This window comes from Neofelis nebulosa, chromosome 10 (genome assembly GCF_028018385.1).
Source record: "Neofelis nebulosa isolate mNeoNeb1 chromosome 10, mNeoNeb1.pri, whole genome shotgun sequence".
NCBI classification, from domain to species: domain Eukaryota; kingdom Metazoa; phylum Chordata; class Mammalia; order Carnivora; family Felidae; genus Neofelis; species Neofelis nebulosa.
In genome coordinates, this window is record NC_080791.1 from 15315541 (window position 1) to 15332822 (window position 17282).

At 51.9% G+C, this 17282-nt stretch overlaps 1 protein-coding gene and 1 long non-coding RNA gene across 2 annotated transcripts in view; both read right to left on the bottom strand.

Annotated features, from left to right (window-relative positions):
• DSCAML1 (DS cell adhesion molecule like 1) overlaps positions 1 to 17282 on the bottom strand; it is a 351352-nt gene that overhangs the window by 254641 nt on the left and 79429 nt on the right. The gene's annotated exons all lie outside the window — the stretch shown is intronic.
• On the bottom strand, positions 6468 to 11041 carry LOC131486870 (uncharacterized). The gene is made up of 2 exons (XR_009249508.1): positions 10151 to 11041; positions 6468 to 6985 (listed from the first exon to the last, which is right to left on the bottom strand). It is a non-coding gene; the product is annotated as an uncharacterized LOC131486870 (long non-coding RNA).

Genomic DNA, 17282 nt, shown 5'->3' on the forward strand with positions numbered 1-17282 from the left:
ATTGATTTTTTTTGGAAACCTCGGCGCAGGACTTTCCATTTATTCCTGTTAGTTTCATCTCCGTGCTCTCAGCCCATCATCACAGGCTGCAAGGTATTTCGGATCCCGATTCTGGGGTCCCACATATCAGCCACCCCTACTACATCTCTGTCATTCCCGTATTTGAAAAACACGTCTTCTGGGTCCTACTCCAAGGCTTGATAAATTACTCAATGGGCAGGTCAAGGCTGCAGCCCTGTAGTCATCATCACACATCTCCTGCCAGGCAGACGTCAGTCACCGATTTCTTTTGGCCACCGATTGCTTAGTGGGACACAGACCACAGACTCTAGGAAAAGCCCTGTGTCAGCAGAGGCTCTGGAACTGGGAGAAATAGACCACAGGCCTTGTTACGGGACCAATGGGCTGCATTTCTTTAGAAAACTGAGCCTCTAGACTCTCGGTTTCTTCACCCATATGGGAGAAGTTAGATTGGATGGCCCCATATTCTCTCCTAGCTCAATACTCTTCTTTTAAATTAATTAGTTAATTAATTCTGAAAGAGAGAGCAAGCAGGGTAGAGACAGAGCGAGACGGGGGAGAGGGAATCTCAAGCAGGCCCCGCACCACCAGCGCAGAGCCCGACGTGGGGCCTGAACTCACGAACCGTGAGATCGTGACCCGAGCTGAAATCAAGAGTCGGACGCTTAACCAACTGAGCCACCCAGGTGCCCCTTTAGCTCAATACTCTTGACGGATCAACGACCATCCTGCAAGCACGTTGCTCAGACTTGCCCACAGGGACACAGCGAGAGGCTTTGTCAAGAGCCTCATTCAAGTCAAGATATCCCGTGGCTATAATATTCTCTTCTCCGGTGTCCTTCTGCAAACAGGAGAGGAGTTTTCTCACGTGACTCGTTTTGAGCAAACACAAGCTAGTTCCTAATGACCGCACATCTTTTTCTAAATGCGGTGTGGTTCCCTCCCCTGCCATTTTTAGTCTCTCTTTTTCTCTTTTTTTTTTTTTTTTTTTGCAAATGCAGATATGTTTCCACCTATCGTCTCCTGGTACCCTTGCTGTGTGCATCAAGACATTTACAGAGTGTTCATTCTTTCTACTTTCACAGCAGGGCTGAGAGAGCCACAGCTGAGGAGAGCAAGGTACCCGCCCCACCCCTAGCCAAGGAGGCACACACTTGAACAACTCACCATCGTATGATGTGGGAGGGCCGCATTGGTGGTTTGCACTACGCTTGAGGAGGAGTGATCTCTGATGACAAAGGGACATCCTGGAAGAACTGGGCGGAAGAAAGCCAGAAACCTGGCCCAGGGTCCAGCTACCGCCATCTTCCAGACCAACAGCAGGCGACCTTGGGGCCCACAGACAGCAGACCGAGCCGGTCCACACCCGGCGGTGTGGATGCTTAACAGCACCGGGGGTGTGTTTGTGCGGAGAGGGGCTCGGCTGGCTTGGGCTGTGGAGACAGGGAAAGGCCTGGACGGGGGCAGGGACCACAAGAACGAGGAGCTCCGGTGTCACAGCTCAGGCTGGAGGCCAGACATTTACAGGGTGCTATTTGAAGATCACTTACTACAGAGCAACAGAAACTAGGGAGTTCTGCTCGTTCGTGTTCTGATCGCCCGTCAGCCGGCCACCATCTCCCCAGCAGAGGCGGTCCCCAGGGTGGGCTCCTGGCTCGTCTCCCCCTCACACTCCCCTCACAACCCACTCCCCCCCCCCCCCACCGGGTGCAGCGGGGAGGCGGCCCCACGTCCTGCCATCTGGGATCTCCCCAGCGCCCAGCGATTCAGACTTTCCTTTCGAAGTTATCTGGACTCACATGGGGGCTAGAAACGCTCATCTCTCAGAGTGACACCACAAGCTCTTACTTGCTATTCGGCTCGCTCTCAGCATGTTAAATTCCTGCTCAACACTCGGGGAAAGGACAGCTCACATGCTCGCCCATTAATAGTACAACCTCCCTTGTCATCTGAGGCAGCCGCTGGCATTTAAACAGCCTGGAAACCCCACCTCCTCCACACAAACTTCAGGGGCTGGTACCCGAGCTTACATTCAGCGAGGGCCTTCTATTTGCCAGGAACCTCCTCGTGCACACCGCGGACAGATTATGTTTAGCTTCACAACAGCTCGGGAGGGGGATGGGGTAGGGGGAAGGGGCTGTTACTTTGTTACCCTATTTTATCAATAAGGAATCAAAGGCTCAGAGAGGTTATCTCATTTGTCCAAAGTCACACAGCACTGACTTAGCAGCTCTCTGCGATACAGCTGTGGCTTGGCTGACTCCCAGTTCCTGTGCTCAGCTCCCCACACCCAGCTGCCTGCCCTCACGGAGCCCCTCTCATCTGTAGGGACCCCCTCCGGCAGTCCTTTCCAGTTTCCAACCTGTGTTCGAAACTTTGGTCCTGCCTTGTGGCACAGCCTGAGTGGAAGATGTGAAGTAGAGATTCTCGGGCAAACCTGGAGTCAATCTTTCTCTCTCCTTCTTTCCTTCCTTCCTTCCTTCTTTCCTTCCTTCCTTCTTTCTTTCCTTCCTTCCTTCCTTCCCTCCTTCCTTCCTTCCTTCCTTCTTTCTTTTTTTAATTTTTAAAAATGTTTATTTACTTTTGAAAGAGAGAGAGAGAGAGAGAGACAGAGCACAAGCAGGGGAGGGGCAGAGAGAGAGAGGGAGACACAGAATCCGAAGCAGGCTCCAGGCTCCCAACTGTCAGACCAGAGCCTGACTCGGGGCTCGAACTCACGAACCTCGAGATCATGACATGAGCCAAAGTCGACGCTTTACCGACTGAGCCACCCAGGTGCCCCATGTCTCTTTCTTCTCTTATGGTAAACCATGCTTCCTCTGCCCCCACTTTTTTTTTATTGTGGTAAAGTACACATAAAATTTAACTACACACATACATCTTAACTATTTTAAGTATACAGTTCAGTGGCATTAAGTACATTCACATTGTTATGTAACTATCACTACCATCCATTTCCAGCACTTTTCCATCTTCTCAGACCGAAACCCCCTAGCCATTAAACACTTACTCCCCATTCCCCCCTCGCCTTCGCCCCAGACAATCACCACTGAACTTTCTGCCTTTACGAAGCTCCCCACTCTAGGTACTCATGTTAATGGAATCATATAACATATGCCTTTTTGTGCCTGGCTTATTTATTTCACTTGGCATGGTGTCCCTAAGGTTCACCCAGAGTGTAGCCCATGTCAGAATTTCCTTCCCTTTTAGGGCTGAACATCAATACCTAAGCTCAATATCAATAACTAATACCTCATCCATTGTATGTCTAGACCGCATTCCGTTTATCCAGTCACCTGTCGCGGAAGGACTCCTGGATTGCGTCCACCTTTAGGCTGTTGTGAATAATCCTGCTGTGAATGTAGGTGAAAGGGATTCCTTTGCCCACCCCATCCCACTAGGTTTGCCAAGCACAGAACATTCCGGAACAGCGCCATACTCTTTTGGGCTAAGGCACTGACAACTGTCAGCCTGTCAGCATTACCCAGAAGAGGTAACTCCTCGAGTCACTATGACTCATTAACACTCCGGCCTGGATTCCTTAACCTGTGTTGCTACCTGGTCATCAAGCAAGGACACGGCCACCAGACAGGCAGGTCCAGACGGGGCCAAGGCAGGCCCTGGTGGAATCCAGCCATGGAGGGAAGGAGAGGGGACCAGGCAGCACGTGCATGAGCAAACACGGGCAGGGGCTGGCCAAGGTGGCAGTGAGGCAGGCCTGCGCAGAAAGCCTTGGCCTTGGTGAGCAGAGCGAGGAGGGGTTAGTGTACAGGGAAGGGGCCAGGAACCCAGGCTCTTAGATGGGAGGAGGGAAGGGAGGTGGGCTTAGGGGAAGAGATTCTAGGTCCAGGCGAATCGACGGGGGCTTTTGACTTCACAAGGCCACCCCAGGCTCTGTCTGGGGTGGGAGTTGCAGCAAAAAGAAAGATGCTAGAGGCCAGGGGCCAGTGATACACAGCAGCAGGACCTGGTGGCCACAGGACCATGCCACGTGCTTGGCCACCGGCCTCTGTCCCCGGCACCTGGGCCCCTACCGTAGCTCCCGTGCCAGCGACGGAGCCGGCACAGGCTCGAGAGCTGGGCCACCCCCAACAGACTCCTCCTGGAGCTGCACTGTGGTCTGAGGCCCTGCCTGCCCGGGGCCCTTTCCTTCCTTCTCTCCTCTCCCTGCTGGTACAGCTCAGCAGGACCTCACCCACTCCCGCCCCCTCCTCTCTCCTCTTTGTCCTCCACACAACTTTCTCTGAGTAAGTCAGCTGCAGTCTAACCCCGCCTCACATCTGCTTTGCGGGGGACCCGAACCGACCCAGAAGACACCCAATCACCCTTGCGGCCCCCACCCGATCCAGCCCTCCATTAAAGCCCACTTCCCTCCCGGGCTCGGCCTCCCCAGCGCTTCTAGAGGCAGAATGGTAATCCAAACAGGGGCAGCCTAAGTTTACGGTCGTATTCAACTCTGAAACCAGGGGGCCTTGAATCACGCCTGGCAGCTGCTCAACAGATATCTGAAGAACGAATGGGTGTATTCATAATCGTACTCCAAAGTTTCCCCTAGTTCTGTGCTGATTAAAAAAAGATACGGATGTATGTATTTTTTTTAGAAAGAGCAAGAGCCCATGGGTGGAGGAGAGAGAGAAAGAATCTCGAGCAGGCTCCACACTGAGCCTGGAGCCCAATGACTGAGCTACCCTGGCGCCACCCCCCCTGCAACCTGAACACTCACTTCATTTTCCCCATGACCCTATCAAGCAGACTGGGCAGAGATGGCCTCAAAGATGCTAACCTGAGGTCTGCAGAGGTTGAAGAAGCCGGCTGCAGCCTCAGGGCTCAGGGCAATAAAACCCTTCCATCTAAAGGCCCCTGGACAGCAGTGCAAGGCCCTTGCTCCCCAGCTCCCTCGTGACCACCAGGGCATCCCAGCCGATCCCAACCCAAGCCCAGAGAAGCAGCAAGCAGCTCAGAGCACAACGCCGGAGTTAGACCCAAAAGAGACGCGTGAGGCCAGCCGGCTATCGACCGACCTACTTTGCACTATCAATAACTAATACCTCAGTCATGACCAACCGGGTTCCTAGGATGTATCTGAGGAGGGAAGATCAGCAGGAAGAAGCAAGGAGCATGGCTTTCCTGGCAGGGGCAGTGATGGGACAGCGGGGACTCTCTGCTTGACTTGCCCCCACGGGAGCAGCGCCCCGTGGGCTGCCGAGAGCAGAAGCCCTGATGTGGCCCAGGGGCTCCCCTCCACCCAGCCACGAACCTTCTTCAATGTTCTAACCGTGCTGTGCTCCACCAGATCACCACTAGGGACACAGCCGTTCACTGCCAGCTCTTAAACAAACCGCTTCGGGCCCCGCCTTGGAAGACAGAACGGAGTTTGCTTTATTTTCTCTTATTTTTATTTTTTTTCAACGTTTATTTATTTTTGAGACAGAGAGAGACAGAGCCTGAACAGGGGAGGGTCAGAGAGAGAGAGGGAGACACAGAATCCGAAACAGGCTCCAAGCTCTGAGCCGTCAGCCCAGAGCCCGGCGCGGGGCTCGAACTGACGAACCGCGAGATCATGACCTGAGCCGAAGCCGGGCGCTTAACCGACTGAGCCACCCAGGCGCCCCTATTTTCTCTTCTTTTAAATGAGGCAAAACCAAAGCAAGAGAAACAATGGGGCGGGGGGGGGGGGGTGGCGGGCAGGGCAACGCGTGCTTACTGAGTGATGACACCACTGGGCACGTTCACCCCCCCCCTCCACCCAGAGAATCAACACCCATTAGAGACAAACAGGCTTTGATAACCTGCTTATGGTCATTTAAAAATCCCAATTAACACTCCTGAAAAATAGTTCAATATTTGTCACCGAACTCAGGATGAGATACCTCTGGTGGCGGGGGGCGGGGGTGAGGAGGCAAGGCTGCCTTCTGCTTCAGAGGAAGAGCCGGAGGGCTGGGGCAAAGGTTCCCCCCCCACACACTCGGCAAAAGCAGCAGGGGGCTGGGGGTGGGAGGAGGCCTGCCTCTCCATCCGCACTCCCACCTCCCAAATGTTTATTCCAGCACCTTCCAACAAAATGCCACTTAGGAGCTCAGCCCTGCCATTTGGGCACAGCCCCTCTACCCGTCCTGCTCTGTCACCCACGCCTCCGCTTCCCGGCTCAGTCCTCACCCTCCTACCTTCAGGTCTGGTGGCCTGCTGTCCTGGGGACGTCACACTGAACACCCAGCCTCCTCACCCCCCCAGTCTCCCATTCACCCCACGCCAAACGTATGGAGGACAAACAGCAGGCGCCGTGCACGACACGGACCGTGCGCGGTAGCTGTGGTCGTGGCTTTGTTGTGTTCCCTGTAGAGGGCTCCCCTCCCTCCCATACACACCGCCCAGTTACACCTCGTCTGGGACTGGAGCCCGCTTCTCCAGTCCTTCTTCTCACCCCTCAGGCTCTTGCCGCTTCTTACCTGGCTTCCCAATTGACAATCTTTGCTGCTGCCACAACGATCTTTCTCACATGCAACCAGGATCATCTCGATCCCCTCACGTGAAATAATCCAATGGCCCCTGTTTGCTTTCGGGAAAAATTTGGACCCTTTGGAGAGGCACAAAAAGCCTTTAGTGTCCTCGACTGGCCTCTGCCCTAGTTTTTAACCTTCTACCCCCAGCACACGTGCACACACACACACACACACACACACACACACCCTCCATGTACTGACCCCCTGGAGTCCCCTAGAATATACATCCCCTTCCTGTGGGATGTTGCCTCTGCTGGGGTAGCCCTTTCTCTTCTTCTTCAAATAGCAAACGCTCACTCTCTGTAGCTTAAGCCTCACCTCCTCCAAGAAGCCCTCCCTGACTGCTCCTCCTCACCTTTGATTTAGATCCCCCTCTATCAGTCTGCTGTGTCTGCTGTCTACCCCCCTGGCGGCAATTTCCATCCCACACCATCAATGTCCGTTTCTTCTTCCTTGAGGTTTCCCTGAAAACAACGGTATTTATCTATTTATTATTTATAGTTATTCCTCTCACATTTCCTGGCACACAGTAGGTATTCAATATGTGTTCGTTGCATGAATGGATGAAGGAAAATTGCACACCGCTTTATAAAAATTGTGTAATCACCAAGTGTTTGCGAATCAAACGCTATTTTCCCCTGGAGCTTTGTTAGAATTTCCGAGGTGATTCATCCTCACTTCCAACTGTTAAGATATCAACCGTGGTTCTAATTCTCTAACTCTATATGTCTTCCCCCCCGCCAAAGCCTCTGCCAGGTATAACTCAACCCCAAAATGATCTAGGAGAAGCTGATAGTTAAGGGATTCTTGTGGTTAAGGCTCACTGTGAAAGAAAAGACTTTCTGGAGTACGAATAACCATCTCCTAATTTATGTACTTGGTAAGTTTGAATTTGGAGGTTTCTTGAAAAACATTATTTTAATCTTTATTTTTGAGAGGGATGGGGAGGGGCAGAGAGAGAGGGAGACACAGACTCTGAAACAGGCTCCAGGCTCTGAGCTGTCAGCACAGAGCCCCACGCGGGGCTCGAACTCACGGACCGCGAGATCATGACCTGAGACGAAGCCAGATGCTCAACCTGAATTTGGAGGTTTCTTTAAGTTAGCGGAGCACTCTTGCAGTTTCTCTGAAAATGTGACCACGGTTGCTGCGGCTCGTCCCATAAACATGCAGACATAGGGGCAGCAGCCCGTGGAGAACGTGGGACGAGTGGAGAAAGGAGATGGAAACCACAGAGAATTCCAGGGCTGCTTGGCAACTCCATTATGCAAAGCAGCGATTTTGAAGGAATACTGCTCAGAGCTCAGGCCTCCAACTCTCAATTACCCCAGGGCTACTGCATCTCCGGATTATCCGGCTGTCTTTGCCATCCACCTAATGCTCTAAGGGGGACCCGGAAAGACAGTCCCACGTCCCATTTGGAATCCTTTGCTCTGCCTCTAAGAGAGTCACCTGCTCCACGCCCGGGCCCCTGCCCTCCACCAGGGCCCCTCCCCAGACGCCGCACTCCGACCTGGGAGAGTTTGTTTACTTACCGCGTGTGGCAAATAGGCACACTGAAACCTACTGCTAATGCGCTTGCTAGTTTTCTGGTCCCGGGAAACCTCGGTTCCCAAGTGACAGACGGATTTTAGGCCCATTAGCTATCCTGTCATCAAAACACCAAATCTAACCCTCTGTTCCACTCCTGACCTTTGCCAGTACCTGGATATTAGGGGTTCTCCTTCGGCGTTCAGCCTTAACTCCATGCAAAATGTCACGTCTAAAGAGAGCTGAGTGGAGCTCAGCTCAGAAGTGGATGTAAGCGTGTCAACCCCTAAGACAATGGGGTGGGACAGACCTCCTCTGTCCAGAGCCTGGCCCAGAACCTCATGCCTAGAGGCAGCGCAATAAACATCGGAAGGAAGGGGAAGTAACAACGGTAATGATGATCTCAATAATACCAACTATCACCACCACCACCCTACCCCACCCCCCACCCCCCCCACCCCCCCGCAGTTATACAGGACCTGCTGTGTGCTCCGCCCACACTGGACTCCTCACTGGTATCATCTAGGTCAGTTCTTACCAGCAGGACTGTGCCCGTTTTACAGACAGGAAGACTGAGATCTCAGAGACTAAATAGCTTGTCTAGGAGCACACAGTTGACAAGGTTCATGCTCCTAACCCTGGCGAAGAGAGGAGGAGATAAGGAAAGGAAGGAAGGAGGGGACGATAAACACAATGACCTGAAAGCAAAGGAGGCCAGGTGATTATCATGAAATTTACTCCCGAAATAAGCAAAGAAATAAGCACTTGGTTAGCATGCCTTGGCTATGCTCCCTGAAAAGCTCAAAGTGCCCTCACATCTGTGCCTTTTTCTTCCTACAGCCCAACAAGGCAGGCCAGGGGGTCTGGCCAGCTCTCCTTCCTTTCCTCCGCCCCTGTCCCGAGCCCCACCTTCACCCTCGCCCGTTCCCAGATACGCTCTTTAAAAATTGTCTTCCAACAGATGGCAAAAATGAAGTCTGGAAGAATCTCATGGTTGAAACTCACATATCCGGCTCCCCAGCACAGACACCATGGGCCGCGCCAGGCAGCCTGGTGGGGAGGAACAGGGGCTGAGGGTCCTCAGAACGCTTCACCATCCTCCTCGTGACTGGGCCGGGAGCCCCGGCAGCAAGAACATATGTTCCCCGGTTTCGCTCCAGCCGAAGGGAAAAGGTAGATGTCACGCACACCCACAGCCCAGGAACAATGCGAGCATTAATAACTGTTTTAATTGTATGCAAGTCTCAGCATACTTCCCCATGGCGCCTCCAAAGCCATTTATTTTGGTACCTCATAGGAGGGACGGTACTATCCGCCGGGGGCCCAGCCGGGCTGGTGGTGACTAATAGAGAACTCTTCATTCAGGGGAACACTGGAAAAGCATTTCCATTTCTCCTGCGCGCACTAGGTGGGCGGTGAAGGCGGTGAGCTAAGTAGGGCACTGTCGAGGTACGCCTGTGCGCCCCAGTGTGCGTGCTGTGTGTCGACTCTCCCTGCCCACGCCAGGGGAGGCACGCCTGGGGGGCTGGGAAGGGTGGGGACTGCAGATAACCCCCTACAATGCCTAACCTAAAAATAGTGCGCTTTTGCCTTTGACTGGCAACATACGATTTCCCTCCCAGCAAAATCACCTCCCTAATTTTACTGGGCTCAGGCTGTTACTGAAATGAATGTGTTCTCCGAGAACCCCCCGCAAGGCTGTAGAAGCCAGGTGAGTGCAAGGTGGCGTGTAAATCCAGCCCGGGAGTCTGCATTTGTCTTGGACGATCCTAATTCACAGCCAATTAACTCTAAGTATGAACACTGTGTTCCTTTTAAGATCACATTCCATATTTTTCTTTTGTTACAGTCAAGACACTTCCACCCTCCAGAGCCGCGAAGGAGAAAGATTTTCTTCCCCTGCTAAAAATTCCACTTCTTCTCACCCCCATCATCTACCGTGATTAACATATGTTCGGTACAGTAGATACTCTCTGTGATAAACACAGGACTTCTCTGAGGCTCAGAACCACCATGGGAGTGGTCCAGAATTATCTCCAGTTACGAGTGGAGAAATTGATGCTCAGAAAGAGAGCCTGATAAGGGTCCGAATCACTCACCCACATATCTTGTCCACCCGCTTGCCTCTCAGCAGAACTATGACCGCAGAGTCTCCAGCAGGCGTATGTCTTCTTAGTCCCTCCACCCCCCCCCACCCCACCCCCAGAGTCTCAGAATGTTTTGTCTCTTTGGTAGCGACATCTGGAATTCTGAATTCCCACATATTCAATGATGGGGGAGGCAGGAAGCAGGATGAGGTAAGAAGTGTGACCTTAAGCCAGAGCTTAATCTCGGAGCCTCAGCTTTCTCGCTTGTACCATGGAGACAGAATATGTACCTTGCACCGTGATGGGCCCACTTGCCGGCCGGGCACGGAAGAAGAGCACTTCGAGGCGGACCTCACTCCCAAACCTCTGTTAACAGCGAACTTGGACAGGTAGAGCACCTTCAGGATGCACCCCTGGCTTCTCTGCCCAGCCAGGTCCTCTTTGACACAGTTGAAAAGGAGAGGGTGCCTTTGAGCTTTATTTGGGGAGGCGACTGGGAACAAAGGACCCTCGATGAACCAGACAGAGTACGCCCCCTCCTCATATAAATCCAGACTTCTTCCTGCTAGCTACAGACGCCAAAACCACGTGTCACGGGGGCCCCTCCACGAAGTTCCCCTCCTCCCTTCCAACTTCTATGAGCAGTCTCTGCTCGCAGGAGGTCTTGCCTAGGTCTGGAGACTGGCTGGTGGGCTGGCTTCAGCCTCTCCATGTTACAGTGGGGGAAACCAAAGCCGGCACTTAGGTAGAGAGCAGAGTTCAGATCGTCTCTAATTTTCCCGTGACCCCATGCTGGCCTGTTCCCAGGGAGGACTGCAATCAGAGTGGTGTTTAGTTTAGGTAATGCGGCAGGATTAAGGGCTAGAAGGCAGAGGTATGAGTTTGAGACCCTCTGTGCGGCGAATCGCTGGGCCACACTGACTTCTCCTGGTGAACCGCAAGCCAGGAGGGAGGGGGCCACATCGGTGCAAACACTCGTGCCCCCGAACAAATGCCCTCATCTGCGCACACCTGTGTAGCGTGAGGGGAGGCAGGAGACCTAGGGTCCAGCCCCGCTTCTGCCACTAATATCTCCGGCAAGGCCCTAACTTCGGTTCTCTTCAACTTGCTCAATTATAAATACCACCTGGGGCCCTGATTTTAAAGCGCAGATTCTTGGAATCTTCGCGGAACTAGTGACCTAGGATCACATCACATAGAGTCTCAAGAAGTTCACAAACCACAGGTTGACAGCCTGGGCTTCAGACCTTTGTTCTCTGCTCTGCAAAACGAGGGGAGTAGATCAAAGGCTCTCCTAAAGCGGCATCGCGGGGCCCGCGTCCCAGCACAGACGTTACGCGCCTCTGTGACCAAGTCGCATGCGAAAATATAGCACTGCAGAGGGGCCCCGATGCACATACGCGTGGGGGCAAAGAGATCCTAGTTCTCTTTTTTGCTCTAGCTTGTAGTCTTGTTTGGCTTTGGCCGGACTCCTGGTGGTGACCGAGGGGGTTTTAAGTTACCTACAAAGTCTGTACTTTGGGGGAGCCGGCACTCCAAGTCCCTGACATGACTGACCCCCGGCCCGGCAGGTGGGTGGTAGTGGGCAAGGAGACCCCAGTGACCGAGCACACTAGTTAGGGGTAGTTACTTCCCTGTCCAGAGAGCTCACGTTTCGGGTGATTAAGTAAATACTACCTTTGAAAGCTAGGAAAAAAATGGTGGAATCAGCATCCTGGTCTCCAGAGAAAAAGAAAAGAGGGAATGAATGATCTCAGACGTTCCTTTGGATATCTCTCTCCTCTGCTCCTTCACCCCCCTCCCAAAGGGAGCGCCTCCCAAGCCCAGTCTTCCAAATGTCTTCCCGAGCCAGCACGCTCAGCCCCCTGCAAGGGCACCAAACTGCTGGTGGAGACAGACGTCTGAGCCGCAGGTAGACCAGAGGCTTCGAAAGTGGTACCATGAGGCCATCTTTCCAGTCTTGGAGCACGGGCGAGTAGCCTTCTCCATCCCTGAGAGGTTAAAAAAGAGACCGGACTCCCAGTGTAAACTCACCAAGGGGTGAAGACCCAGACTGGATTAGGGCAATGGTGAATGTGAGAACCGTCTGTCGCAAAGGACAGACTGTGTCTCCCATGTACCCTGCCTCTTGCTCTGGGCCCTACACTGCCCGCTCCTATCCACAGGACAGTGTGACATTCCATTTTCCCACACTAACTGTGGGCAGCCAAGAAGACTTGGGTCAGAAGGGACTTCAAACCTGCTTAATGTAACCCTAGTATCCACAGCTCTGTCACATCGTCTCCATTGGCGGGGGGCATCTCCCTTCTGCTGGAAGACTACTGACAAAAAACTCACCATCTGTCCAAATCTCTTTGGACGGTCCTGCTGTAAAGTGGGCTGGTCTCCTACTTCCTCAAACTAATCTCAAACTTCCTTCGTTACTCAAGGTCCTTGTGTTCTTCCCAAACCAATTAAATTCTGTTGAACTTTGGGCAAGTTTCTTAACCTCTCTAAGTCTCAATTTCCTTTTTCATAGCACGGGGATGATCAGTAATACCGAACTCAAAGGATGGATGTGCAAGTCATGGGAAATAGTAAATAGACAGTGCTTGGCACATCGTAAGCCCTCAAGAAATGTTAGTGGCTAATATTTTGCTTTTGAGGAATTGATACATTCCTCTGTACCTAAGGCATCCCCGATATTTTCATTTTCAGCAGGGACATAGGCTGTCCCGAGAGTGGGTGCTGTCAGGTGCTCTGGAGACATGGGCAGGGAGCGTGGGTCAGAGTTGGTACAGTGCACACAAGTGAAATAATAGTGTCCCATCAAGGCCCAAGGCTATCTGAGTCCTACTGGAGGTCGGCGTTGGGTTGAGGTACAGGTTCCCATGGCACGCCTCCCAGTAAACCATCCCGATTTCATCCAAGGCAGAGTCCTATCCTAGAATCATAGTCTGCCCAAGCTGGAGAAGCTTCTTCAAGTGTACCCACTTGCTTTTTGACTTGGGCAAGAAATTTAAGCTCTCTGAGCTTCAGTTTCCTCAACTGTGAGATAAGGATATTGATCCCACCTCGCGGACTTTTCAGTTTGGAATAAGTTGAAATGAGGTACCTGACTTATGCCAAACTCAATAAATTCCTATAGGACTTCAGATACAGCCTAGTATCAATGGGTGGGACAGCCAGCCAGTAGCCATCGTGAAACAAAATGGCAGCCATCTCACTCCTCTTGGGCTTCCATACCAAAATACCACTGGTTAAGTGACTTAAATCTCAGAAATTTCTTTTCTCACAGTTCTAGAGAGTGAAAATCCAAAGATTAAGGTGCCAGCAGGCTCAGTATCCAGTGAGGACGCTCTCTGTGGGTTGCAGACAGCTGCCTCCTTGCTGTGCGCTCACATGGTGGAGAGGGGCGAGAGCGTGCTCTCGGGTGCCTCTTCTTATAAAGACACTAATCCTACTGGTGCAGTCTTCAAATACAGTCCCGTGGGGGGTTAGGACTTCAACACACGAATTCGGCGTCGGGACAGGGGGAGGGTAAAGAAATATTCAGTCCATTAAAGTAGCCCAAAAGGGGCTATTTATCTCAATAAATTTCACGGGGAGGCAGATCGTTACGTAACCACATCCTTCCCTTCCCCACCCCCAAGCTCTTTCCAGTTTCACTAGGCTTGGGGTCAGGTTTCACAAGACAGAAGCCAATAGGTTAGCACCTTCTGGGCAACAGGCAAGTGTCCTGATCCACCAGCTTCAGCACAGCAGCTGTGAGAAAGGAGACCCCAGAGAGCTGGTCCGGGCCCAGGTCCCTGAGGATCCAATCCCTAAAGGTGACAATGACACTAAGACAGACCCAGATGCAGAGAGCCGGCTCAGCATCCCTGCCTCATGCCGGGCCTCCTCAGTAAGACATGCAAAGAATAAATCTATCACCGTACTCCACCCAGCCTCAGCGCAGTCCTGCCCTTGGTGCAAGGATGGCTGTCCCCTTTGCGAGGAACGGGTCCAAGAAGGCCTTGTCCCGCTGACAGATTCCTTCCTGTTCTGATGGCCCGGGATTTGTATTTTACTTTGCTTCCTCTAACACGGCCTTGTTTATTGCATGGATAGTTCAACTCCCGGATTCATCTTGGGATCATTGTTAAAGGTTCCTTCTCTGCTCACTGAGATGTCGCTGCTAATCATAAAAATCTATGTTGCAGTTTCAGATTAATTAATGTGTAAACTGGGGAAGCTAGGGACTGTAAGCCGTGTTCCCCACTTCTCTGCACCTCTCAAAATCGTATCATTCTCTGATACTCTTCCTAAGAGTAACTTTACCCCCCAAACCTGTCTTTAGCCGGCAGACAGCCTTCCTTGGGCTGGGCTCCAGTCATGGCTTCCTGCCCGTGGACACTGGGATCTGACACACATTTTGGGCAAAGAGCGGCCTCCCCAGTTTTAGCGACCCACAAATGTATCCAGCACGATCCTTCGGGACTAGACAGAACTGGGGAAACAGACTCTCAGTTCAACTGCAGTCTGCCGCTCACAACCTGCGTGACTGTGTGATTTAACCCCTCCGTGACTCAGTCTCCCTGTCTGTGAAACGGGGATGGTCACAGTGTCTACCTGGTAGGTTGCTGTTAGTATGAGATGAAAAATGCTAGAAACGTACCTGCGCGCAGGGGACTCAAGAAATGGTAACTGTCAGGTGGTGTCTGCTGGTCCCAGCACCTGGACGGCCCTAGACACAACCCAGCAGCCACACTAGAGTTCTGCCCTCTGCAAGTCGACAGTCTAATTCGGGAAATGGAACATACTCGAAAGAAAGAGCATGCTGAGCCCGAGGCCGCGTGATACCTGTCATCAATGCAATTGGAGTTGGATCACTTCAAGGTCACACGGCTGGACTCAGGGAGGCCTGTTCTGGATCTACGCCCACCCCCGCCCCCAAGCTGGGCAGAATGTTGGAGAAGCGTATCCAGTGGTCAAGCTTTGCTGCTCTTGCCTTCTCCAGAGAAAACCAAGAAAACTGAGTGCATTCCTAAGTGACCCTGGCGGGGCCTTCCAGGATGGCATTCTTGAACAGCCTTTTTTCCTCTGTGCGTCAAAGTTGTAGCTATGATTTCTGCTTCGTGGGGCAGGCTGAGCCCAGCGAAGGGCAAAGCAGAATGAGGTTGGGCGAAGTTACCGCTGCTCTGCATTGGGCGACCCTCCTTTCTTTTGAAGAGTTAAGATGTGAACCCCACCGCCCTCAAAACTGCACTCCCTGTGAGAAGGCACTGGTGCTCCCAAATTACAGACGAGAAAAGCTGAGGGGCAGAAGAGCTTGCTGAAATCCCTGCATGGAACCAGCTGTGGGGCTTGATAAAAAAGCTCAGGGTCCCATAGAGCGATCTGGCCCGGATGAGCATCCAGGGCATTTCCTTCCCTTACCATCCTTTCTTCTCTTCCACCCTCTCTTCCCAACCGGGCACAGGCATCCAATCCCTGGCACAGATAACTCCAGGGACAACATCCCTGGCTTCTTTACTCAAACATCTGCAATTCCACCCTCAAGAAAGAAGATTCGATTCTGCAGCTCCTTTTTTTTCCTCCTCCTTCCAATTTCGTTCCCATCACCTTAATAATTGTATCTCTGGGTTGTTTAATTCCACAACGAAGCCACTTCTGCTTATAACTGGCCTCTCATCCGCTAGGATTCAGATTCGTTTCAAATAAGAGGGTTTTTCCCTCCATTCCCCTCTCTTGCAGTCCCAAACTGAATTTGCATTACAAAAAAATTAAACAAAAGCAGCTTTTTGAATCTCCATTCATTACTCCCATTACATTTGTTAACATCATTATCTCCAACTGAAGATGGCAACCATTATCAAATGTTGCAATGCTTTTGTGGACCTCTTGCTATATTAGTTTAGAAAATTGCTTTAATGCATATGCTTTTAGAGGTTTAAAATCTACCATGGCATTATAAGCTATATAATGCTGTACATTTTTTAATCTAATAGTGCATGTATTTTTTTTTTTTTTTTTTTAGAGCACGTTGCACTGAAATAAAAAAAAAATGCATGCCCGTGGTAAGGAAGAATATATATGCAATTGGGGAAACGCAGAACCAGGCTCCTGACTGGCAGACCTCTTCCACTTCCCTCTTCCCCTGAGAAGACATCACTCCTCCTGAAACCCAAACCCTGAGGCCCTAATGGGTCTAATGTGTGTGGATGGTGGGGGTGGGGGTGGGGGTGGGTGCTCGCGGACCCTGCGACGGGGAAGGAACCTGTTCTGTTTAGGGCTATAAGCAAAAAGCAAGCTCCGTCCAGCTACTCATTAACACAGAAAAGCACGGTTTCGGGGGCAATTACCAAATTTCTATATTCATAGAAATCCAGTCTCCCTGGAGAGAAAGGCTCAGGTTGGAACATTTATGAAGCGCTGGTTTCTTATGGAAATAAAAATTTTTGGTAATTACACAGGAGCTGCTCTTTATCTGCTTCTGCATTTTAATGATGGGGCATGGTATTTTGTTAGTTTCCTTTTTTTTTTTTTTATTAGCATTAAGGTGCACGCAGGCGACAGCATCCTTGCTGGTATCCCAGGGATCCATTCATCCTAATAGCTGAGAACGAGCGTCTGCGTCCCTGCTCAATCACACCCAATCACTCCGCTCACCAAACCAGAGAGAGCAGAGATGCAAAAGACATGACTGTCCTCGTCCTGGCTCGTGCTCTGGGCGGTAGCTCTGCCCCTCTAATTCCTCCCCCAGTGCCCCCCATTTTCTCCCTCCCCACCTCTCCTCCATGCCAGCCCCCTTTCTGGGGTCGTGTGGAGTAAACCACTCCTTAGGAAAGCCAATTTTAGGGCCAGGAGGTAGAAGGTATGTGAGTTTCTTTATTTCCTCCCTCCCAACCCCCCTTCCGGCAGCAAACCCCCACCCCCAACCACGTCGGACTTACAGAAACATGAACCATGGTCGCTGAAGCGGGACTCACATAACAAGCCTCCCTGCCTCAGTTTCCCCATGGCTCCCTCCATTCCCAATGTCCTGTTGGTAGCTTCCGGTCCCATCCCTGTCCAGGGAATGACCACTCTCCCCCAGGGAGGCCTGCAAACACGACGCCAACCCCCCTCCCAGAGCTATTTGGGCTGATTTATAATGGTTATAAAAGAGGTCAGAGCTTGATTA